This window comes from Sus scrofa, chromosome 7, assembly GCF_054392235.1.
Source record: "Sus scrofa isolate SSC_HxYL_T2T_F1_AM1 chromosome 7, Sscrofa_HxYL_maternal_Yorkshire_Landrace_v2.0, whole genome shotgun sequence".
Classification (NCBI taxonomy): domain Eukaryota; kingdom Metazoa; phylum Chordata; class Mammalia; order Artiodactyla; family Suidae; genus Sus; species Sus scrofa.
Genome location: NC_139389.1, coordinates 3,611,210 through 3,635,099, shown reverse-complemented (window position 1 = coordinate 3,635,099; position 23,890 = coordinate 3,611,210). Strand labels below are relative to the sequence as shown.

Here is a 23,890-nt window from a genome sequence, read left to right as displayed (position 1 = left end):
GCAGGTGCCAGGCTCGGCAGATAAACGCATGAGGGAAGGGAAGGGAGAGAGAAAGGAAGGTTAGAAATGAGCTGTAATGTTCATCCAACATTTTGGCTTCTCAACCCCCGTGTAAGACCCTGAACCTCAACTTTGGAAGTTGGTGGGAAGGAACGAGCTTGCACAGAACTCTTCCGTTTATTCAACCTGCCTGTCCGGTGATATTTTTAAATTTAAGAATTACTGGCATAAATAATGCAGGCCCCTAAATCTACTTTCTCTTCCTGTGACTTGCGGTGACTTTGCTTTTACTGTTCGAAGGTTGGGTCCTGTCCTACCGGGATTCCAAATTCCTTTTCTCCCCAACTGTTTCCTAACCAGTTTATTTGCCCCCGCGTGCATCTCTCTCGCTATTATTTAGTATTGTTACTACTACGGTACAGTCGGGATGATTTCTGCTGCACAGCACAGTGACTCAGTCACACACATGCACGTATTCTTTTCTCACATTATCTTCCATCATGGTCTGTCCCAAGAGACTGGATATCCCTCCCTGGGCGGTGCAGTAGGACCTTACTGTCTATCCTTCTCGATGCCATAGTTTGCATCTACTGACCCCAAACGCCTGTCCCTCCCCTTCCCTCCCCCTCCCCCTTCGCAACTACAAGTCTTTTCCCAGTGTGAGTCTGTTTCTGTTTTCTGGAAGGGTTCATTTGTGCCACCTTTTACATTCAAGATATAAGTGATATCATATGGTATTTGTCTTTCTCTTCTGACTTAGTTCACTTAATATGAGACTCTCCAGTTGCATTCTCTGTGTGCATTTCTTTTTTTCTTTTTTTGTCTTTTTTAGGGCCACACCTGCAGCATATGGAGGTTCCCAGGCTAGGGGTCGAATCAGAGCTACAGTTGCTGGTCTACACCACAGCCACAGCAACATGGGATCCAAGCCGCATCTGCGACCTATGCCACAGCTCATAGAAATGCTGGATCGCTGACCCACTGAGCAGGGTCAGGGATCAAACCTGTGTCCTCACGGATACTAGTCGGATTCATTTCTGCTGCACCACAATGGTGCGTGCATTTCTTGAAGCTGCCTGACAGTGATAACAATTTACTTGATATTTAAAATAAACAATAATTGTTGTCACTTAGCCAGCGATGCTGACGTGCCAGGCACTGTGCTGCACATTTTACATGTCTTAGCTAACATAATCCTTCCAACAGAGCCCACAAAACCAGGATCCCCAATTTACAGATGATGAAAGTGAGGCATCAAGATGCTAAAAAAATGCACCCAAGCTCAGGAATGGAAAAGCAGAGATTTCAATCCAGGTAAATTTGCTCCAGAGTCTCAGCCACTATTTAAGACAGGCTTGGTAAAAGTCAATTTCATCAGAGCAAAACAGAAATTTAAAAACTCACTTAGTGCCCATAAATAAATCAAACCATTGAAACACAGCAAAAAGGAGTCCCCTCGTGGCCTAGTGGGTTATGGATCCAGTGTTGTCACTGGTGTGGCTCAGGTCGCTACGGTAGTATGGATTTAATCCCTGGCCCCAGAACTTCCGACATGTCACAGGAGCTGCCAAAAATAAGTAAATAAATAAACAGGTGAAAACAAAACAAAAACAGATTTGTAACCACTAAGATGTGGTTCTTCTTATTGTGGCCTGTGGCTGACCCTGCGTTGACTGTCTCTGCTCTCAAGGCTCAACAGCCTGTAAATAAAAGTCTTGCACTGAGGGAGACCCTATGAGCCCCCATCGGGCGGCCAGTTCCTGGTCGGCTCCGCCCCTTATCAGGGGGCGGGTTTCCCTGTGGGAGCTGGGCAACGTGGGTTAAATATGGTGGATTCCCTTAAAGCAAGAATTTGAGTCCAATGGATTTAAATTGATTTGTTTTTGTTTTTGTTTTTGCTCTCTAGGGCTGCACCTGCAGCATGTGGAGCTTCCCAGGCTAGGGGGTGAACTGGAGCTTCAGCTGCCAGCCCAGCCACAGCCACAACAACGCAGGATACAAGACGCATCTGCGAACTACCCCACAGCTCCTGGCAAGGCCAGATCCCCGACCCACTGAGCAAGGGTAGGGATCGAACCCACATCCTCATGGATACTAGTCAGATTTGTTTCCACTGCACCACAGTGGGAACTCCTAAACTGATTTTCATGCACCTATGTATTAAATAATTAAGAGCAGAAATAGGTTGTGGGGCCAGAAAAGGCCTGAGTAAGAAAATAGGCATATGGATTAAGGGGTAGGGATAAAGATTCAGCCTCCAAGAATTCCCTGAGTACTTCTGCCCTCCTTTCAGTGGAGGGCATAGGAAGCCAGATAATATATGCTAATGAGCTAGACTGAATATTCCCATCAACAGATGGGAATAACTGTGGGCTGGATGACAGTGTTGGTGACTCACACATAACTGGTTGAACAAACATGCCCAACGGGGCCGATTAACGAACAATGTCAGCACATAGTGAGATCTGCTCCGCCCCACCCCCTCCCCGTCTTGTCCAACATTTTTATAAATGATTTGGAGAAGAAGAGGATGCTGTCATTGCTCAAATCTGTGTAATCATGAATTTAGGCATCGTGGCGAGTCCATTGCCTGATAGAATTGAAATCCTAAAGGCAGGCAGTGTTTCTCCAATCTGCTAGCACCGTCAGGGCTGTGAGGGGTCCAGAGGCGGAGGGGGCGGGGGGATGTGCCTGTCTTGTCCACGGCTGCACTCATCACACCTGCGGGGGCCCTTCTGGAGCACTGCATCCAAAGGGGAATTTTCAGGCCGAGCAGACTCTAGAAAGTGACCACAATAACGTGACTTGAAAGCAATGTAACTAAGGGGACAGGCAACCTAGCTCAGGGAGTGTCAGCTGGGATTTCATGAGAGCCATTTCCATACATTTAAAAGCACACATATGACCGGAAACAGGACTTTAACGTCATCTGTGCCGTTCTGCAAGACGAGACAGTTTTGTTTTTGGTTTTGGTTCTGGTTTTTTTTAGGGCCGCACCTGCAACATATGGAGATTCCCAGGCCAGGGGTCGAATCAGAGCTATAGCTACCAGTCTACACCACAGTCACAGCAATGCCAGATCTGAGCCATGTCTGCGACCTACACCACAGCTCACAACAACACCGGATCCTTAACCCACTGAGTGAGGCCAGGGATCGAACCCGCGTCCTCATGGATGCTAGTCAGATTCGTTTCTGCTGCGCCACGACCGGAACTCCCCTCTAGTCGGATTCTTAACCTGCGGAGCCGCGACAGGAACTCCACGAGACAGATTTTGACTTTATAGTATAAGCTGTACAAAGGAAAGAGGCGAAAGTTTACTTAGTAAGGATCCAGAGCCAAAAAATTTGCTTCAAATTTCAAATCATCCTCCCACCACTCAAATAAAATATATATCATTATCTCCTTTTATTGCCGGACAACCAACGACTACATAACTTGGTAGCTTAGAACAGCAACTTGTTTATTATTCTGAGATCTCACCGTTCTGAGGGTCAGACATGGGGACAGGGCAGAGGAAGGACAGCCGGTCTCTGCGGCATGAACTGTCTTAAGTGGCCGGGGGCGGTTGGGCATCTCTGTCTGTCAATCCCGTCCCTGCACAGCACAGGGGGCAGCCTCAGCAGAGGTGGGTCTCCGCAGAGGGCTCCGGGTCCAGGAGATGAGGCAGGTGCCACCCCTCCTCTCAGGGCTGGGCTGGGGCCAGTAGAGCATCACTGCCTCCAGGCGCTCGTGGCCGTCCTCCTGGACCAGCTCCCATCCAGAGAGAGGGACCTGCGGCCTCGACCGTCCATCCCACGGGCGTTCACACTGCATCACGGGAAGCGGCAGAGCCGGGACTCAAACTAGAAACGACCACCTATCGCCCCCTCGCGACACTCAGGCCCCTCAGGCCCTTAGGCCCACCCCTGCGCACGGATTCAAGGGTGTCATCCAAGGTGACCTCCAATGCTGGACTCGGACACGGCGTCGCTTCCAAGCTCCAGATCTTTATCTCCAAACGTGACCCGCACGTCTCCGTGCAAGTGTCTCCACCCAAGCAGCAGCTCAGACTCAGGGGGAACGTGAGTTCTCAACTCATCCCGGGGCTTCTCTTGGTCCCAAACCAGCAGCCCTGAGCCCCCAAGTCCCGCGGGCTCAGCAGCTGGCGGGGACTCTGTCCCTGCTCTCCTGCATTCCCTAGGTCCTCTTGTCAGCCACCAAGGCCACCAAAAGTGCAAGCACCATGGCCCGCAAGGCTGCTTGAAGATCTGGTCCACCTGCCTTCTGCCTCGTCCCTCCGTCCCCTCCCCATACTCGCTCGCCCTCTCCCCAGCTCGCCCCGCCCCCTCATCATGCTCTCTCCGCCCCTTCCATGCTCGCCCCGCCCTCTCCCCATGCTTGCCCCACCCCTCCTCTTGCGGGCCGCGCTGCTGCCAGTGACTCCCCCAGCAGCACCGCCCTCAGGCCTCAGCCAGACACCATCTGCCCCAAGAAGAGCACCTCCCATCAGCCCCGGGCCCCCCCCAGCGCGCCTCCTTCTCCTCCGCACTGTTCATCCTTTCCTGATAGGGCAGCGTCTGCTTATCTTAGTTAACTTACTGCCCGCCTCTCGCTGGAACAGTGCTGTTCCATAGAAATACAGCACGAGCCGCATCTGTAATTTTACATTTTATAGTCGCCACACGCAGAAGGCAGAAAGAAGCAAGTGAAATCAATTTCGATCATGTATTTTATTCAGCACATACGCTGCATATTTTCATTTCAACACGTAACTGATAGAAAAGAGTATTGGTGAGATACTTCACATTTTTGGCCTCAGTTTTGAATTCTGCTGCATTTGCAGCACTTCTTCCTAAAGATCAGCCACATGTCAAGGGCTCAGTGGCCACGTGAGGGTGGCTCCATGCTATGAACCGTTATTATTATATTAAAGTATTATGGAGGTGAGTCAGTTAACTAATACAATATTATAATTCTGAGAAAAATACCACTTCATATCCATCGGAATGGCTATTATCAAAAATACAGAACAGGAGTTCCCACTGTGGCTCAGCAGGTAAAGAACCCTACTAGTATCCAGTATCCATGAGGACGTGGGTTCAATCCCTGGCCTCTCTCAGTGGGTTAAGGATCCAGTGTTGCTGTGAGCTGCGGTGTAGGTCCCAGATGCAGCTTGGATCTGGTGTTGCTGTGGCTGTGGCGTAGGCCTGCAGTTCCAATTCGACCCCTAACCTGGGAACTCGCATATGCCACAGACGCTGCACTAAAAAAAAAAAGAAAAAAATTAATTAATCTAAAAATTAAGAAGGACAGAAAACAACCAGGGTTGGCAAGGATATGGATAAATTAGAGCCTTTGTGCCTTGGCGGCTGGAAGGTGAAATGGTGCAGCCGCTGCCAACCATGGTAAGGAGGTTCTCCAGAAAATTCCCATAGAATTCCCATATGATCTGGCAGGTACACTTCTGGAGAGGTACCCAAGGCAGTGAAAGCAGGGATGGATTTGGCACAGCCGTGTTTACAGCAGCATTACTCACAATAGCCAGAAGGTGGACACAACCCCAGTGTCCACTGATGGATGAAGGGATAAGCAAAATACGGTTCATGCAAACAACGGATATTGTTCAGTTTTACCAAAGCGGATGCAACTTTAAAGGCACTATGCTTAGGGAAATCAGGCAGTCACTAGAAGACAAATATTGTGTGCGTTTCCTAGAGGTGGCAAGTTCTCAGAGACAGAAAGAACGGTGTTGGTCAGGGGCTGGGATGGGGGAACAGGAGTTAGTGATTTAATGGGGAGGGGGCAGATTTCTGTGGATGGATGGTGGTGACAGTTGCAGACAGTCTGGACGCACTTAAGGTCGCAGATCTGTAGCCTTAAAAACGGTTAAGATGGGAAGTTCCCATTGTGGCACAGCAGAAATGAACCTGACTAGCATCCATGAGGATGCAGGTTCGATCTCCAGCCTCGCTCAGTGGGTTAAGGATCCGGTGTGGCCGTGAGCTGTGGTGTAGGTCGCAGAGGCGGCTCGGATCTGGTATTGCTGTGCTACTGCTCTGATATGATCCCTAGCCTGGGCACTTGCATGTGCTGCAGGGGCGGCCCTAAAAAAAAAAAAAAAAAAAAAAAAAAAAAAAACAATGGTTAAGGTGTCACATGTTATGTCTATTTTAACACAGCCACAAAAAAGAACGCCACGTCTGTGACCGTGCTGTGTTAGGTATGACATTTAGACGAATGTAAGGTGACATTGTTCCTCGTGGTCCCTCACCCCCGCCCCGCCTGCTCACCCCCACCCTCCTCGCATCTCCAGGCCCTGGTAACCGTCAGTGACGCAATGCGGTGAGGCCCCCAAGGAAGCGTACCCCCCTCTGGTCTCTACCTGCCCCTCGGCAGATGTGCACTGTGGACCTTCTTATCTGTGTGTGTCTTTTAACCCACTCCAGTCTGAGTCTGTTTCATGTGGTCAAACGTGACGAGGGCTGGAGGAAACGAAGCGGACAGATGTGGGGGCCGTGCGTTCAGGGATTTGTGTTCACAACCACGGGTGTTATTTTTACAGTCGGCAAACGCTGCTTCCACCTGCTGGTTCCTTTGGGTGACCCGCATCTCCTGTGCCTTCTCCACCTGCTTTGGCGTCGGCGTCCGCGAGCTGGTTGTCCCCCGGGCCAGCTGTACCCAGGGGCCGCAGCAGAAACAACACAAAGCTCGTAGCCTGGGGAGCCCCAGATCTCACCCCCTCAAGGTGGACGCAGGAGCTGAGGGGAGCAATAAGGCTGGATAACCTCCCGTCCTCCTAATTGCTTTCTTCGCCTGACAAAGAAGCGCACCAGCCACTCGGGCGGCCCTCAGGGAACCCTCTGCTTGTTATGGGGCTGGTGGGCAATTCTCTCATCACTGTGCAATGCTGGCAGTTTGTGTCAACAAATCCAATTTCAGTCAATCAATAGACAACCGCCTCCCGGCTCTGTCCACACCCCCCTACACCCCTGCACCCCCGCCAGTGCTGAGTGCAGCCTCCCCTCCTCCCACCGCTGCCCACAGAGCCCAGGCGGGAGGAACGCTGCTTCTCCAGCCAGAACCAGGGCGCCCGGGCAGCCCTGCCAGCGAGGACAATCCCACTGCCAGGGCCGCAGCCAAGGGCCAGCTTCCCGCCGACGGACCTGGGGACCAGCTCTGGCTTCACTGCCACCTATCACTGCAGGGCCTTTGACAAGTCCATCACCTTCTGGAGTCCTTATTTCTATAGCAGGATGGAGTTCCCTGGTGGTCTAGTGGTTAAGGATTCAGCACTGTCACTGCCACGGCCCAGGAACTTCTTTCTGCATATTGTGGGTGAAGCCAAAGAAATAAAATTAAAATTTTTGAAAAAGTGACATGATGGTGGCTGCCGAATGGGCTGAACAAGGGCGGGGGGGCTGCAGACTTAGCATCACAGTGCACACAAGGCACGCAGCACACCTCTGGTCCGTAGCAAACGGCGTCGGTGATCTGCCGAATCCTAAGCCCAACAGGGCGAGAAACAGGAGCTGCTGCAGATTTTACAGCCGTCATTGGCACCATCGTTACCGCCACTGCTGTCTCGAGTGTTGTCTTGAGGCTCGTAAGGAAACCAGCTCAGGAACCAGCCCAGTGGCTCTGCCAAGATGCAGGAGGACCTTTAGCTACTAGTTCGTGAAGGTTCAGTCCACAGAGCTGCTCAGGATACCATCCGTGTTTGCAAAAAGAAAGGGCCAGACTGTAGCGTCCTCATCAGAGGCCCGCATTTGCACATGGATGGGCCTTCAGGAGGTGGCTCTATCACAAGGCAGAATGCCAGGAAGGACCCTGGTCCCCAGGGCAGGGCAAACCCAGCCTGACTGTGGTTCCTGGAGATGCCTGCCTTTCCCCTGGGAAGCCAAAAGGAGCCGTCTCCCTGGAGGGGAGATGCCAGCCTTGTAGGTCTTGGGGGACTGGAGTTCCCTGCTGGGCAACAGAGGGCTGGCCCAGGTCTAGTCCCTTCTGTGCCAGGTAGGGTGGCCGTCACACCTCCTGGACTGGGGCTGAGACCCGTTGCCTTGGCGTGTGAATTCCAGAGGTGAGAAGCCTGATTTGTGCAGGGACGGGAACCAGCTGATGAAGCAGCTCAGGGCTTTCCCTGGGGTCCAGGGTTTCTAACTAAGTGAGGAGGCAAACGTCCCCCCAGCAGGAGAGGGTCAGAAGCAAGCATCTTGGACCACCTTCTGTCACCGCTGCTGCTGCCAGGGTTGTGTTTCATTGAGAAAAGAAAGTAATCAGAGGTGAGGCTTTCAGATGCAGGATTTCCAGATATTTAGAGACTTTCTACTCTTTGGGCAGAGGCACCGTGAGAGGCCCTGCAAGGCAGGTATATTTAATTCTTTTGTTAAATGAAGACGCTGAGGCCCAGAGCTCACCAGAGAGCTTGGGGACCTGGCACAGAGCAGGTGCTCAGTAATGAGAGAGTGACAGAGGCCCGCCCAGGTCACAGCCAGCAGGAGACCTTCAAATGCAGGTTCAAAGGTCCAGGCTACTCCTGACCCCCACGGCTCCCTCCCTGCTTTGCCTGTTCTGGCAGAAGACTGGCCTCCGTCATGAATGGGTTTGGACTCCCAGGAAAAAGTTCCAGAAGGAAAAAAGGCTTTTTCTAGGGAAACCTGCCTTTAGAAGAGCAGACTGGCTGCTCCACGCAGCCCCCGGCGGGTCCCTCTGAACCCTGAGCTTGTCTCAGATATGGGGGGGAAGAGCCACTGAAAAAAGGAAAGACCCCAGGCCAGTAAAACATGCGGTATGCTGGCCATGAAATCGGACTTTTCTCATGCGGCAGCGGGGGCCTCAATGTGCCTGCTTCTTTTCTGAAACTTACCTTATGATAATGAAAAAACCAAACCCCACAGAGCCATGCAGGTTGGGGAAACTGTGAGACATGCATGTTTAGCGGGACAAATTGCTGCGCCTAGAAATGTCATTGCCGGAGAGGAGCGGACACAGGAGCCTGGGTTTCCAGCCAGAGAGCCCCCTGAGCTCCAGACTAGCCCATGACACTGCCCCCAGACCCGTCTGTGATGTCCCACGGGCGGATCCAGCTCAGCCGGCCTGAAACCACCCACCACGAAGGAGAGAGCCACCTCCATGCTCCACTTTGTTGGTGGGGTCCTTGTCTACACCGCCTCCCAAACTGGACCTCGGCATTCCTTCCAGACCTTTCTCTCCCTGGTTTGACAGGTCCGTCACGGCTCTGTTGTTCTCTTACTCCAGGCCCTACTTCTTGGTGTCTTTTTTGGGTGTTCTGGGCCAGTGTCTAAAGCAGCCTCCTTGACTGCTGTGTCATCCCTCCCCCACCCATCCGTGGTTCCGGAAAGATCCATCCAAGGCCCAGACTGGACCACGGCACTCCCCCACTTCCCCCCTCCTGTCACCCCCTCCCCAGCGTAGAAGAATCTGGAGCCCAAGCTCCCTGCCCTGTGTGAGGACTGGTCGGACCCCCGAGGGAAGGAACGAGGCCCCACATCCAACGTCATCGCAGTCGCGGTAAAGAAGCACCGCCGTGAAGGTTAAGTTTACTGTCGGCTCGGAGAGGCGTGTTCCTGTGCTCAGGGTCCCATTGCAGATACCACAGACGGGCCGGCTTAAACAACAGAGGTTTGTTTCCTTCGAGGCTAGAAGCCCAAGGTCAAAGTGCCATCGGACTGGTTTCTCCCCAGCCCTCTCTAACTGGGGAGCAGGCGGCTGCCTTCTTCAGGCATCTCACAGGCTCAGGCCTCCGTGCTCTCCCACCCCCGCTGCCCCCATGTAGCTAATCCTCTCCTTTTAAGGACATGAGGCAGGCTGGACTGGGGCACCCCTGACAGGCTCATTTTAACTGAAGTCCCTCCTGAAAGGTCCTTTGATCAAATACAGCCCTATTCCGAGGTACATGGCACCAAGGTTTCGACCTACGAATTTGGAAGGGATATAATTCAGCCCATAAAACCACAGTACCCAGTCTGGAGTCCAACACCAATCTAGATGGTGCTGTGAAGGTATTTTTTAGATGCAATTAGTATTTAAATGAGTAGATTTTGAGTAAAGCCTTTTACCCTCCATTGTGTGGGCCTTATCCAATCAGCTGAAGGCCTGAGGAGAAAAGACTGGGCGAGCTCCCTGAAGAAGAGGAAATTCTGCCTCCAGACGGCTTTGGACTGGCTGCAGCGTTGACTCTTCCTTGGGCTGCAGATTTCTGACTTTTTAGCTCCCACAATTGTGTGAGCCAATTCCTTAAAACAAATCTCTCGTTATAGATATATACATACCCTCTTAGTTCTGTTTCTCTGGAGAACATGGATTCATACAACCGTATACCCATGAAGATACCTGATAACACATTAAAAGTATACATTCAGAGGTGGGTAGCGAGGGCTGATAAGCTGTCTCCAAAATCAGGGACCAGGCTATTTCTGTCTTGCTACTCCACAATCCTTAGTGTGTTACCTCATGGTGCAAGCTGGCTGCTTGAACTCCAGATATCACATCTCCATTCCGGCCAGCAAGACAGTGGGAAGTACATACGAGGGCACACCTTCTCCCTTTAGGAACACTTTCTTAAAACTGAACATGAACAACCCACTAGCCTGAGCTTAGTCATAGCTGTAAGAGAACTGGACTCCAGAATGTGTGTCCAGCTAAAATCAGAAGGTGTTATATAACTGTAGAAAGGATGTGGCATTGCACAATAATACAACATTTGCAACAAGTACCAAATGATGGATGCCAACAACAAATGAGTTTTTGAGAAATTACGAGGAAATACAGGTTGGTGGGGACAGGCAGAGGGGGCCTCTTAGTGGAAAGGGGACCTGGGCTCCCTCTGAAGGAAGGGTTAATCCGCTCGAGCAGAACGTCCAGGCACCCTGGTCCCTGGGCGGGCACAAACACCACTGTGACAGATGCATGACAATGGGGGCGGGGCTCAGCCTGGGATCGGGTGGTGTGAGACCGCGAAGGCAGGCTCGCTCCTTTGCAGGCAGCAAGCTGCCAGCTGAGGCTGGACAGGCTGACAGGCTAAGGGGGCCCACGGCCAAGGGCATCGCGACCTTCCCAGCACCCCGGGTCCTCACTGAAGCTGGGAAAGGCTGGGGACGAGGGGAGGGGCGGGGAGGTGCAGCCATCGCCTCAGGGCGCGCCAGCCAATGGGCGGCCTCGCTGATGCTGTAATGCTCCAGCTCGGCATGTCATTGGCCGGCTCGCTTTCCGGGCTCAAACTATTCGTTTTTTCAGACTCGGCCAGCAGGCACAAACAAAACGCAGAGGAGCAGGCCTGCGCCCAGATGGGTGGACGGTGTGCAGTGTTGTCTGTGAGCGCAGAAGCCCCACACAGGCCCCGGGCAGGCACAGGCTTAACTCCGGGGTCGGTCAGCGGAGGCATTTCCCCCAGGGTATCTTGGTTTGGATTTTCCAGTTTTACAATTCACATATTTTACTGTAAGGTCGCTCTGAGCTTTTGTGAAGCTTCACGGGGATATACCTGTAAGAAGGCTGTCTTTCCTGGATCATCTCGGAACCTTTCATTCCCAGAGCTTTTCAGGGCCCCGGCCTTCCACGGCCCCCTCTAGGAAGGTTCCTACCAGAACTGGTCGCTCCAGGATCCCAGCTTGTAAGGCACGTCCCAGGACCCCCTTCCCCCGCATCTTGAGGTCTGCCCTTGCCCAGCTCCGGTTAGATGAGGGCTGTGACATAGCAGGGCACCGCAGCTGTCCTGGTCACTCGTGGCTCCAGCTGAAGGCAGGGAAAGGAGAAGTTTGGGGCTGGGGGAGCCTTGCTCTGCCTCCCGCCCTCTCCTTTGCACCCAGGTTTAGATTCCCGGTGCCCAGGCTCCCAGCCAGCCAGCAATGGCAGAGGCCCTTCTTGGCAGGACACAGGTTGATAGGATCAGAGTGATAGGTGACAGGACCAGAGACGGAACTAAGAGAGTCTTGCGACAGAGCATGCTGGGGACAAGAAGAGAAATTCTGCCAGGTATGGCAGCGGCTGGAAAGAAAGGATTGATGACTTTCTTCGGAGGGAGGGGGGCCGGTTGGGACACCAGGACGAAGGAGACACTGAAGACACAAGTGGCCCTCAAGCTTGTAGGATGAAACCCACACAGTCCCCTCAAAAGTTCTCGTCCTGGGGATGCTGGTCTGGAATCTGAGAATCAGGCTTGTGGGTCAAGGGCCAGCCTCACCCGTGCCCTGGGAGTTGATAACACCCCCGGGTCAGACGGTCAGCGAGCCTGGGCGGGTCTGAACCCCAGCCAAGTCCCTTCCTGGCCTCCCTCCTTCAGCTCCCAGAGTTCCAGTTGATGCCACAGAGGGAGCTGCGGATAGGTGATGGCCACGTGGTCAGAGGCCACACACATCCAGCCCCAGGCAGGGTTAAGCACACTGTGTGTGGGGGGGGGGCAGGAGCATGGGAGTTGGTGGCATGGTGGGTGTCCCTGCCAATGTGGTCAGGGCTAAGGTGGTGAGCAAAGGTAGGACACGAGATGGAGCAGAGGCAGGGGAAAGGGGGAAGAGAGAGGAGGAAGCCGAGGGAGGGCAGCAGACAGGCGCCCTGGGACCAGGTTTGCGTCCCACCCCATTGCCTGCATGACCTTGGGCGGTCATAACTGCTCAGGGCCAGCTCGCTTTTCTGTAAGAGGAGGTGGCGAGAGCAGCTGTGGTCCTAAAGCTCTCTCCTCCTCAGGCGTCCTAACATTCTCTTTTCTGGAAGGTCCCTCACCGGCCTCACCGCTGTGACCGGGAGTGGGCAGATGGGTGCAGGTGGCACGGGGGTGCTGAAGGGGTGGGGCGGGCGGGGTACTCAGAAGTGCCGCAGCCCACCGCCCTCCCTCTCTCCATCTCTCCACCTCCTACTGCTCAGCCCCCCAGGACCCAGGGATTGGCGGAATTGTCTCCTCCGAGGCCCTTAATGGTCCTGCGACAGCTTCCTAGCCTCGCCTCTCAGCCGGCAGCAGGCTGTGCATTCAGAGGGAAAGTGAGCTCCCTGCTCTCAGGAGGTGAAGCCAGGCTTCAGAGTCAGCCTGGGACATGGCAGGTTTCAGCCCTCCAGGCGTAGGGCCTGTGCAGAGGACACCTGGCTGGTTCCCCCCCACCCGACGGAGTCCCAGTAGAAGCACCAGGATCTCCTTTGCCCCTTATCTGATAACAGGGCCTCTCCTCCATTGTTTTCAAACTGTTCAGTAAAGAATCCTTTCTTTAAGTGGGTGCCGTCTTATGTAGAAGCGTCAACAACACATTACTCCATAATTGTTTCTGGGGAGCTCCCGTTGTGGCTCAGTGGGTTAAGAACCCAACTAGGATCCATGAAGATGCAGGGTCCATCCCTGGCCCCACGCAGTGTTGCCACAAGCTATAGCATAGGTCACAGATGCGGCTCAGATCTGCACTGCTGTGGCTGTGGTGTAGGCTGGCAGCTGCAGTCCCGATTTGACCCCTCGCCTGGGGACTTGCATATGCTACAGATTCGGCTGTAAAGAGGAAAACAACAAAAAAAAAGGGTTTCTTGAAACTAACACGTAGTAAGTGCAGTGCTGAGAACTGGGTACCCACTGATGTCCCAGACTTGCTCCCTGTCTTCCCTGAGCTTGGTTTAATGCATGAGGCCAGCTGTAAACACACAAATATGTAATGAACTTGCACGATCAGTGCAATGAGAGGAAAGAAGGCAGCTTTGCGCTTAGGTGGAGTCTTGGGGAAGGATTTCCTGGGAGGGGAGGCTCCTGCCTCTAGCCAGGACCTGTCAGTGTGAGAGCTGGACAAGGCACCGGGTAGACTGCTCTGTGGCTGATGACACCGAGGAGGATCAAGCAGCCCCTGCGTGCAGGTGGACAATGAGACCCGCCCCCCCGCCTGGTGACAGATGCCGACCGTCCCCACAGTGCCAGCGGAGGCAACAGCTCCCACGCATGTCCCCCGTGGCCTGCCCACACCAAGCTGTGGTTTCCTAAGATGCAGCAAATGCAGTGATTTTCACACAGTCCATATACATTCATCATCGTAGATGACCAACCCCATAAAAGAGGGTCAACAAATTCAGCAAAAGAAAGAGCTTGTAACTGAAGAACCTGAGCTGCCAGTGTCATCAGAAGAGGACATTTTAGGAGTTCCTGTCATGGCTCGGTGGTTAACGAATCCGACAAGGAACCATGAGGTTGTGGGTTCGATCCCTGGCCTCGCTCAGTGGGTTGAGGACCCAGTGTTGTCATGAGCCGTGGTTGTGGCTCAGATCCCGCATTGCTGTGGCTGTGGTGTAGTCAGACTGCTACAGCTCTGATTCAACCCCTAACCTGGGAACCTCCATATGCCACAGGTTCGGCCCTAGAAAAGACCAGAAAAAAAAAAAAAAAGGACATTTTAAATCCATAGATTAAATATCTTTAGAGACATAAAGGAAGGTATCTATATATGAAACAAAAAAAAGATGGTTATAATCAAGAGCTGGCAATTTGAACCAACGAGACTCCTGTACAGCACAGGGAACCACGTCCAGTCTCTTGTGGCAGAACGTGATGGAGGGTGTTAGTGGGAAAAGAGCGACTCTCTCCGTATGACGGGGTCACCATGCTGTGCGGCTGAAATTGACACAACACTGTAAATCAACTCTAATTTTTTTTTTTTAAAAAAAATGAAAGATCTTGAAAGATGAAAGATCTTAGCAACAAAAAAATGAAATGATTCCAAATCATTCTGGGAGCTCCCTGGTGGTGCATCAGGTTAAGGATCCAGCATTGTCACTGCAGTGACTCAGGTCGCAGCTGCGGTGTGAGTTCGATCCCTGGCCCGGGAACTTCCACATGCCGTGGAAGCAGCTCCCGAACAATGTTCTTCTGACTGTAGTGTGGAGAATGAAGGCAAGCAGGTAAGGCGCCTGCGAGGCAGGTCAGAGATGGTCATGGCTTTGGCCGGGTGGATGCAGGGAGCCAGCGAGCAGTAGATGGACTCAAAATATATTTCACTGGAGTCTGCAGGAACTTCTGAGTCGCCCGGTGTCTGGGTGGGAGGAGGGAGGAGAGGGCAGACGGCATGATCCGAGGGCAGATTCTGGGAGATTCATCTGCAATCCACACTTCAGAGGACCTGGTTGCTGCGGGCTGAGCCCCAAGCCTCGGAGCACTTTGAAGCCCCAAGTGTGGGCTGCTGGGCTGCTGTAGAGCCCCCTGGGCCCCCACATGGCCGGGGGATTCTGTTTCACACCAAAGCCTGTCTCTGTGATACGTTGGTGGAGGTGAAACCGAGGCGGGAGGCGAATACTGATGTACTCAGAGCCCTCTCTCGGCTGCTTCGTTCGGCAGGGCCTGGGATTTTTTTGAAATTCTGATTCTTCAATTCACCTGCCGTTTCAAGGGGCTCCCCCAGGAGCTGACTCCGAGAGGAGACCTCGGGCAAAGGGGAGCCAGGAAAAGCAGGAAGTGGAGGGGGAAGCTGGGTGGGGGGTGCAGACCGCAAGGCCCGCATGCTCGCAAGTGACCGCCTCAGCCACCCTGGCCTGTCTGGAGATGAGAGCTGTCTCAGGGGAAGGAGCATCCAGGCGTTTCCTGCCCTCCAGACACGGACCGCGCCCATGCCCGTGCTTGGTGCCAGGAGAAGACAGAGACCACCAGGCTTCACCACTGCATCGGTGATGACCTCTGTGCCCTGGACACCTTGACCAGCCTTTAAGGGCCATCATCTCCCAGAACTGGCTTCCTGGGATTATGGCAGTGACCATCCGTGAACTGCCAGGGACCATGGCTAGATCTGGAAAATGACTGCCCCCTTGGGCAACTGTGCCGATGATGACAACAGCACCCACGATGGTAACAGTGCGACTGGGAGCAGCCACGTGCATCTCCTCCTCCTGGCACATGGCAGAGTTTATATTCCAGCTCCCTTGGGTCAAGGTAGGTCCTAGCTCTCCACAAGGACGATGCTTCCAGGTCAACGCAGTGAAAGCAGGTATGACTCTTCTTCAGAAACCTTCAAGATCGCGGGTTGAAGATCCTGACACCACAAAATGGAAGGACAGGGTCCTGTGTCCTTGGGTCTTCGCCAGAGAGCCACCTGGCCAGACTCCGCTGCAGGGATTGGATACTGTGTTAGTGAGAAACGCACTGTATTAAGGCATGGAGAAGGTCAAGGCCGTAGCAGTGAGCTTGCGCTCTCACAGTGAACAGGGATGACCACAGACGCCCGGTGGGTAGTATTACTTTCCTTTTGTGGCTGAGCAAAGTGAGGCTCAGAATAGTTAAAAATCAGCCAGCAGCAGAGCCGGGATTCCAAGTCGATTTCTAAGCCCTCTCCTGGGCTTGCCGGCATTGAAGCTCACTCTGAAGGATGGATGCCTCCCCACGGGTCGGCTTTGATGGGGCCAAGGGAAGAGGAGGGTAGCCTGGGCCCTCTGGGTGGGACGTGGGGAGGGGAGGGAGGACACAGAAAGGGGAGGCCCCGCTGTCAGAAGTGGGCTTTGGGGGCGCCACGGCTTTGCGGAGGGCTCCCCCTCTGCTACACGCAGCCCCCAGGATTCTCGCTGTCACGATATTGGTTTTTTTTTTTTTTTTTTTTTTTTTTTTGTCTTTTTGCTATTTCTTGGGCCGCTCTCGCAGCATATGGAGGTTCCCAGGCTAGGGGTCCAATCGGAGCTGTAGCCACCAGCCTACGCCAGAGCCACAGCAACGTGAGATCCGAGCCCCGTCTGCAACCTACACCACAGCTCACGGCAACGCCGGATCGTTAACCCACTGAGCAAGGGCAGGGATCGAACCCGCAACCTCATGGTTCCTAGTCGGATTCGTTAACCACTGCGCCACGACGGGAACTCCACGATATTGTTTCTTCATCACACACTCGCGCTCCCCTGGCTCCCCTGGCTCCACGCAATGCTCCCTCCGCGCCTCTTGGCTCTGGTGCGTCCAATGACTACCTGCTACTGAAGAGAACAAAGAGGTGGTGGAAGGGGCAGACCCTGGGTCCCCAAGGCTGTGCCCTTCAACTCCGAGCAGAGGAGCAGGAACCTCCCTTGGCGCGTGCACATCTCGGCCGCCTTCTGTTCCGCCACCCACCCATCTCCTCATCTTGTTCCTCCTCATCCAAGTTACCAGGTCCTTGGAGGAAACCTCCGCCGTCATCCCAACCAGGGGAGAGCGTTCATGGCCTTGGCTGAGTGGGGTGCGACTTTGGCCAGTGGATCTAAGCGGGAAGTCCAGTGATGGGGCTTTGGGGCTTGGAGTCTGCTAACACCGAAGCAGTCTTCTTGGGTCTCCGAGACCTTGGAGAGCTGCCGTCCCTTTGGATGGGTCGTCCTGTGAGCTGATCACCCCTTGGTTGTCCAGATCATGGGAATGAGGGGTGTCCATTCCTCGCGGCCAGATGCAGCGCAACGGATTCCGCTGATAGTCAGTCGTAGGCTGGGTCTGGAAGGGCGCAGATGAGTTTCAACCTCCCTCAGCCCCTTACTTAGGGGCTTAGTGGGCTTTGGGAATAGACCCTTCGTTGACAGGCCCCCTCCCCCCCGACGTCTGCTCAGCCCCTTCCCATTCCACTTTCTCATGGCTCCCTCCTCTCAGCCCCCGGCTGTGGGAGGGGGTCTCCGCTGAATTACTCCTCGGCAAATCCCACGTTCCCACCTGGTTACCCAGCTGCCCCTTCCTACGGTTGCAAGCAGGAGACAAATGCTGAAAACCGTGAGTCCTGACATGTTCTGTAAGGGAGGATGAAAGTTTTCTTGGCTTTTTCCACAGGAGAAGAATAGGAAGGAAAAGAAAATAAGCTCATTTTTTCCAACATTGATTAATTCACACAAGGTCACATTTTACACCCTTTTAATTAACTTTCATCGAGTGCATGTTCAAAATGGAAAAGGGTTTATTAAAATAAGTCCTGAGGACCCCAGGTGTAACAGCATGGGGTGCTTAAGCAGGAGAGATAATTGGAAATGTTTTCCTCCTGCTCTGATGCGTGGCAGGGTTGTGTGAATTCCTAACTTTGCTCAAATAGATCCCCTTCGCCGGCGATGAAAGAGACTCGAAGGCATCGGCTCCTTCAAGGAGACTTTCCCAAGACGTCGTGCCCCTGTTGGTCCCCCTCCGTGGCCGCTGGTTAGGAGCCCCCTTCCCTGTCAACACTGAAAACCTGGCTCACTATCGTCTTGACATAATTTCTTTTTTTTTTTTATTCCCCCGCAATATTGTGAGGTTTCTGAAGGTAAAGCCGTGTGTTATTTCTTGCTTTATCGTCTGGCAGGCAGTAGGTGCTCAGTAGAAAGTTACTGAAAGGATGTAAGCCAAGAAAAGGTTTTCTTCCCTTCAATTTAGCAAAGGACAAGGATGTCTATCTTGCACGGTGTTAAATGAAGATGAGAAGGGGAGTCCTTCTATAACAGTATCGGCTGGAGGATGCGCTGTCAGGCCGGGTGGCTGGTGGGACAGAGCCAGTGGCCGTTCTCTGAAATGTGGACTGGGGACCAGTGCCAGTCCTCGCGCTTCACACCTAGGAAGACAGTCACAGGGTCTTTCTTTCCCCTTTTTTAAAAAATGAATAACAGCGCCGTAAAGCACACTCAGCGGCACACCTGCGCGAATTTGGGGGCTACCAGAGATAGTTTTGTTCCATGTTTTGGCCTTTTAGGGTGTCCTCAAATTAAGCAAAGCATTTTTCTTGGTTGTGGTGACATGGATTGTCCAGATGCCTGTCCATCTAACTCATAAGCCCTCTGCTGTCCCTTCTTCATTTCTCGGCAAGAGCCTCCGGTGAAATTTCATGGCCCGCGTTCTTGTTGACAGGCCCGTGTGCCCGGTTACACCACAAGTCCCATGGCAGGATGACACAGTCTTCTTGGCTGCCCCGTGGCATTCTTCCTCACTGTCCACCAGCCATCTACCTCGGGTCAGCTCTGCTATGGGGTACCCATGCCTGTCCCCACTTGGAAAACCAGCATGAAATGAGCTGGAGGAAAAAGCTTATGTTTCAAGAGGAAGCTTTGTAGCTGGGAAGGTTTGAGGCTGAATCTCCTCATGCTCAGATTTACCTCCCTGCTGAAATTTGTAGGTTCTTGTGCGATGTATGTCTAAGAAAACCCATTATTCAAGATTCCTAAGTGGAGAGTCAAACACTTTTCTTTTTTTTTTTTTTGTCTTTTGGTCTTTTTAGGGCCACACCTACGGCATATGGAGGTTCCCAGGCTAGGGTCAAATCGGAGCTGCAGCCGCCAGCCTACCCCACAGCCCCAGGAACTCAGGATCTGAGCCAAGTCTGTGACTTACACCACAGCTCACAGCAATGCCAGATCCTTAACCCACTGAGCGAGGCCAGGGATTGCACCTGCAACCTCATGGTTCCTAGTTGGATTCATTTCCGCTGCGCCATGACAGGAACTCCTAGAGTCAAACACTATTCATACCACAATAGCATGCTCCCATTTTCAAAGGAATTGTCTTCTTAGCACTCCTACAAACCAATAAGAATTAAACAGGTAACCAAACAGAAAAATGAACAAAATGTTTGATCAAGCATTTTCTTTAAAAGCTTATCTAAATGGCCGATGACATAGAAAAGTTTGCTCAGGAGTTTCCCTTGTGGCTCAGTGGTAATGAACCTGACTCATATCCATGAGGTTGCTGGTTCAGTCCCTGGCCTCGATCAGTGGGTTAAGGATCCAGCATTGCCTTGAGCTGTGGTGTAGATCGCAGACACGGCTCGGATACTGCATTGCTGTGGCTGCGGCATAGGCCGGCAGGTGCAGCTCCGCTTTGACCCCTAGCCTGGGAACCTCCATATGCTGCACACTCAGCTGTAAAGCAAAAAAAAAAATTTTTTTTAATTTAAAAGAATAAAGATTAAAAACAAAAAAAGAAAAGTATGCTCACTTTGATGAGTCGGCATGCAAATACAAATTAAAGCCATAACCTAACCAATAGACACCCACCAGCATGACTAAAATGAAAAAGCACAGAATACAGTAACTGTTGACAAAGGGACAGAACACTCCTACCCCTGCTAATGGGGGGGGTGGAATAACTGATACAGAAATCTATTTGACAGTATATTTTTTTTTGGCTGTGCCCACGACATGCAGAAGTTCCCAGGCCAGGGACTGAACCTGAGCCACAGCAGTGACAACGCCGGATCCTTAATCCACTGAGCCATCAGAGGACTCCTGTTTGACAATGTTTGTAGAACTGAACATATGCATAACATCTGACTTGAAGACTCCCCCCAACAGAAATGGGCGAATGTATGTATAAATATACACACACACACACCTCCCAACAGGCCTGTGTTAGGATACACCTATTTCTTGCAGAATAAATCTGGTCATTATACACATGCCAATCAGTGGCTGAATGGATCTAACCGGTGATATATTCGATGATGGAATATTCCACAGCAATGGAATGGACTCACGACTATACCCAACACCACGGATGAAATTTACAAACACAAGGTTAAGCCAAAGAAGACAGACACAAAAGAGTATAAACGATATGAATCCTCTAAATAAGGTAAAACCTGGAAAACTAACCCATGTTCTTCCACATCAAGAGAGTGGTTGTCCTCGGTGGGTACGTGACCAGAGAGGCCACAGGGAGGGGGCTTCACAGGTGTGTTCAGCATGTGATCTACATACTTTGCAGTGGGTTATGCTTGAATAAAACCTTTTTGGCAGCATGATTCAATTTATGAAACTTCCACACCACATGGACATGTCTAGAAACATATCTGCCCTCCAGCGTGAAAGGCACCTGCCACGTCCACTTGGTTTGAGTGCCCCCCCGCCAGCTTGACACCTTCACACTCCTTCTAGGGACCGAGTGAGGATTTAGGGAGTGCTTCTACACGGGGCCACTGGGTTTCTGGTACTTACCTCTCACGGCTCCATGACCGTGTCCTCCAGCTGGGTCTAACCTTTTCCCTTCGCTCCACCCCGTGTCTTCTCAACGCCCAGGGGACCAGGCTTATCAGAGGACACAGTGCTGGGCTGCAAAGGATTCCTTCTTCCTCTAACTCGGTCATGGAACAAGCTTTGAGACCGGGGGTCTGTCCTCCAGGCAGCGAGCGTTTGCTATGTGCCAGTATCAGCCCCCTTCATGTCTACATACTCCCTGATCTATGCCCATTTTACAGGGGAGGGCACAAACCATCCCCCCAAAGGCTGCATCCTTGGGGAGTGATGAGCTGGCCTCAGGATCCAGCTGGTCTCCGTCACCACCCTCCCACCTGCTGGTTCCTACAGCAGCCTGAATGGCTGCCTTCCTTCTGCAAGTAAGGACCTGGGCTGACCTGCCGTCGCTGACCCACCACTGGTGGGGAGTTTGGCTGAAACCTCCATCCAAGGGCTTGAGGACAATCTCTCAGGACACATCCGCTTGAGGCCCCCGGCTCTCCCCAGATCTCGGCGGGGCCCGAGAGAGGGTGGCCAGACTCTGAACCTGCCGGTGCTCTCTCTGCAGGAGAGAGGAAGCCCCAGAGTTTTGCCAGCCTCTCTGCGGCAGGTGGAGCGTGGGAGCTGCTCCTGATCCGGCCCCCGGGGAGCGTCTGCTCCGGGTGCACGTCCTCCAGCTGCTGTCAGGCTGCCCCTTCACAGACAATGGCCAGCCGCCCAGATTCCCTCCATGCAGCCTGACTGCCCGCTTCTCATCACAGCCGGCTGCTGAGACCGCCCCACCGTTGCCGCTCGCCGGCTCCCGGCTGCAGACAGGAAGCCGCTCTGTTACACGCTGGGGAAGGCACCTCGGTGATGCGGTCGAAGCTGAGCTTCAGGAAACCAGCTGCTGGCCCTGGGCTCAGCCCACAGCCTTTTCTTGAGTAGGAATTTCCACCAGGCTTGCTCGTCCGGACCCTTGTCCTGACCTCCGCTCAGTTTCCCAATGTTGTCATGGCAACAGTAAAGCAGCCTGTAAACTGGCACATCCTGGGAGAGCGTGGACAGCATGATCTCTGTCCCCAGGGTCCCCAGGCTCCAACTTTGGCCAGCTTCCTGTGACCATTCTCTGCACTTCATGACTGCCTCACCCTCGGAAGAAAAAAACCCTGCTGCAGGATCCCAGCAGGAGTCACAGAGGTTCAGAGCAGATGGCCAGAGCCTTAGGAACCATCTGCTGTTCGTTTTACCAATGACCAAACAAGCCCAGAGAAGCTCAGCGTCTTGCCCAAGGTGACACAGCCATGCAGGTGTGAAGAGAGTGCATTAACCACACACAGTTGCCAGGCTGCTTTGTCTGAATTGAGGGGACTCTGCTAGCCCCGTGTGGGTTCAGATGGAGTGTCTGCAGCTGCTCTCTTTCCATCAGGAGGCTAGAGAGATTTGCGAGGGACCCAGCAGTGATGGGGGTTCTCAAGCAGAGCAGGTGCCAGGGCCCAAGATGCAGGCAGAAACCGGGCCTCTGATAGGGCCACGGGAGGGAGCAGTGAGGGCAGCGCTTTTAGAGCCGTGTCCCACAGAGCTGCCCCCACGCCGGCAGCCAGCCGGCTGCCCTCGGAACCAGGCTGTCACGGTTCTTCTCTGGAGGGGCAGAAAACCCAGGCTCCCCAGCAACGCTGACACCCAGGGCAGCTCCACGCAGGGAGCGCCTGCATCACATGAAACCGAAAATCCACCTCCCTCCCGGAGGCTCAGCAGGCAGAACAACCCAGGCAGCAAAGGCGGGTGCAAGGCCACCGTGCAGCCTCTGTGGTCACTTCCCCCTGCAAGGTGACTAGGTGGGGGGTCGACCGATATCTACAGTGACAACGGTGGATGGTGACTCTCATGGTTTGCCCGCTCAGATACCATCCCAGTGCAGACACTCCCGTGCCCGGCCAGGCCCTCACCTCTCAGGCCTCTGTTTCCACCCTTGAAGCCCCAGGTCCTTTTCATCAAGAGCAGCCATGACTAGCACAGGATCCTGTTCCTATTTTTAAGGTTCTTGTCCTGTTACCTCCCTGCTCTAAATCCGGTAGAACAGCCCGAGCCCCTCCTCACGGCCTGTCCTCTGATCCCCAGTGTCCTGGGTGGCCGTGATGCCGGCCTCCCGCCTCGTCAGAGGACTGAGGGGATGCAGTGTAGGGAGTGCTCGGCCCAAGGCCTGCCGGGCAGACGGAACAAACGCTCTCTCCCGTCACCCTCCCTGGAGGCAGGCGGAGCAGGTCCAACATCAAATGACAGACGCAGGGATGCCAGCTCACGATGCCCTCCCCAGGACCAACCCCAGCTCCAGGGCCTCCAGCAGAGTCCCCCCCCACCCAGCACTGTGCCCAGCACCCAGGATGTGCTCAAAAATCGTAGCTGTGGCTGTTACCATGGGGCCCTGACCTCAGTGAGGAAACAGACTGGGACGTGGCCCCAAAGCCCGTGAGAGGCCACATCCCAGTCCAGGGCCTCCTGGCCGAGGCTCAGACGGCGGGGGTCTGATGGCCGAGCTCAACGTGAGCGCAGACCCCTCCGCGTGTCCGTTTCTCAGCTCTGCGTCACCCCTGGGTGGCAGGGAGATGGGCGGGGGCCGCCCTGACCAGCGTCCCCGTCCCCCTGAGCACTTGATGCTCAGGCGCTTGACAGACCTGAGGCTGCTCCACCAGCCGGCGTCCCCCACCCTCCCCGTGCTCAGCCATTCCAGCAAGCAGTGCTCACTTCAGGTTTTTAATGTTTCCTCCCCATTTTTTTGACTCCCCCTGAGAGGAAAATGTTCTAACAAAGATGTGGTGCTGGAATGAGGTGTTAATTTCAATAGTCACTTAAAAGCAATTGCTGGGGAAATCTCTCATTTCCCATTAAGGGCTGTAGAGCTGGAACCCAGGGTGGTTCTGCCTCCCTCCTCCCCCAGGCTCCTCCCAGCTCTAACCCTCCTCCCCCAGCCAGCCCCATCCCCCAGCTCTAAGCTCCTCTCCCACCCCAGCCAGGCCCCACCCCCAGCTCTAACCAACCCCCCCAACCAGGCCCCACC

At 53.5% G+C, this 23,890-nt stretch overlaps 1 protein-coding gene across 1 annotated transcript in view; it reads right to left on the bottom strand.

The window, feature by feature from the left end:
• Nucleotides 1-802: 802 nt before the first annotated feature.
• Nucleotides 803-23,890, bottom strand: part of FARS2 (phenylalanyl-tRNA synthetase 2, mitochondrial) — a 408,395-nt gene continuing 385,307 nt past the window's right edge. Inside the window, exons 8-10 of the transcript XR_014809481.1 lie at nucleotides 11,583-11,733; nucleotides 10,272-10,332; nucleotides 803-3,292 (exon numbers count right to left, since the gene is read on the bottom strand). The gene's annotated coding sequence lies outside the window, so the exon portion shown is untranslated. The remainder of the gene's footprint in view (nucleotides 3,293-10,271; nucleotides 10,333-11,582; nucleotides 11,734-23,890) is intronic.